General features: G+C 42.4%; 1 non-coding gene across 1 annotated transcript; it reads right to left on the bottom strand.

Annotated features, from left to right (window-relative positions):
* Positions 1 to 1,296: 1,296 nt before the first annotated feature.
* Positions 1,297 to 1,421, bottom strand: LOC118574920. The gene has a single exon (XR_004943795.1). It is a non-coding gene; the product is annotated as a U6atac minor spliceosomal RNA (small nuclear RNA).
* Between the last annotated feature and the right edge of the window lie 389 nt (positions 1,422 to 1,810).

Raw genomic sequence — 1,810 nt, 5'->3', positions numbered from 1 at the left:
TCCTGGGGAGTCAGCCCAGCCTGACAGACTCAGCAAAGGCAGGCCCAATCCCCTCCTCCCTATACTAAGGCTGAGCAAAGTGTCCCAGCATAGGCCCCAGGCTCCAAAAAGCCAGCCCATGCACTAAGGACAGGTCCTGGCTCCATTTCCTGGGGGCCTCCCATACAGTTCAAGCTAATAGACTATCTCACTTATCCAGAGGGCCTGGTCCAGTTCCATGGGGGCTCCTCCACCATTGGTTCACAGTTCAAGTGTTTCCACTAGTTTGGCTATTTGTCCCTGTGCTTTTTCCAATCATGGTCTCAATATCTTTTGCTCAAACAATCCCTCCTCTCTCTCTCTTGATTATTGGACTCTTGGAGCTCCACCTGGGGCTTGGCCATGGATCTCTGCATCTGCTTCCATCAGACACTGGATGAGAGTTCTATCATGACAACCAGGGTGTTCGCCCATCCGATCACCAGAGCAGGTCAGCTCAGACCATTGCCAGTAGTCTACAGTGGAGGTATCTTTGTGTATTTCTGCGGACCTCGTTAGCATTCTGCTTTTTCTTATTCTCCTGGGGTCTTCATTCATCATGATATCTCCCTCCCTGTTCTACCACTCTGCTCCTGATCCAGATGGAAATTGAGAATCAACTACCTCAAGACCCAGCTATACCACTCTTGGGCATATACCCAAGAATGCTTAATCATACTACCTGGACACATGCTCAACTATGTTCATAGCAGCATTATTTGTAGTAGCCAGAACCTGGAAACAATCCATATTCCCTTCAACTGAAGAATGGATAAAGAAAATGTGGTACATATATACAATGGAGTACTACTCAGCAGAGAAAAACAATGGCATCATGAGGTTTGCAGGAAAATGGATGGAAAAAAATCATCCTGAGTGAGGTAACCCAGACTAACAAAGACAAACATGGTATGTACTCACTCATAAGTGGATACTAGATGTAAAGCAAAGGATAACCGGACTGCAACTCACATGTCCAGGGAGGCTACCTAGTAAAGAGGACCCTAAGAAACACACAGAGATCACCCAGCAACAGAGAGGTGGATGAGATCTACATGGGCAAACTGGGGGGTGGGGTGAGGGTAAAATGGAGGGCAAGGTATGGGAGAAAGAGAGCTTAGGGGAGTGGGAGATCATGGCTGCCTTTTAAGTTTTATAACCTACATACATACATACATACATGCACATATGTAAAAAAGCAAAATTCAGGAGTAACATATGAATGGTAGTATTTAGTATGTACCTTTCAAAGTCGGGCTTACTTGCTTTTATACAATATGGAAACGGTTATCAGATGCAACAAAATAGGTGGCAGCTCTTTAACTATGTGCATGGTGTTTCTTGCATGAGCACCTCTTCCATTCTTGACAGAGAGTGCTAAACTTTTCTCTTTTATACAACATAGGTTTACTATTCTTTGGATAATATTGGCACCATGGCAATGCTGAGAGGATTCCTTAGGGAGCAAATACAGAGAAAATTTTAACCACTTACTGTTCAGATTAAAATTAAAGGTCAGGACTAAACAAACATTCACATTAATTGATCTTAAAAAACAAATGATACATACCAAGCAGAAGCAAGGAAATAAAAAGGGCACCAGAAGTCAATGACAGTGAAGTCAGAAATTAAAACAATAAAATGATAAAAATCAAGTTCATGAAAACTGAAACACTAACCAGACAGGGAAAGTTAATGACCACTCAAAGACTGTCAGAGAAAAAAAATCAGGAAATGTCATTATAAAACCCATTTCCATGTACAGAACACAACTAAATACAGCATTCAAAAG

The sequence above is a fragment of the Onychomys torridus genome, chromosome X, assembly GCF_903995425.1.
Source record: "Onychomys torridus chromosome X, mOncTor1.1, whole genome shotgun sequence".
In the NCBI taxonomy this organism is placed as follows: domain Eukaryota; kingdom Metazoa; phylum Chordata; class Mammalia; order Rodentia; family Cricetidae; genus Onychomys; species Onychomys torridus.
The sequence above is the reverse complement of the archived record's forward strand: the minus strand, read 5'-3'. Positions and strand labels throughout refer to the sequence as shown.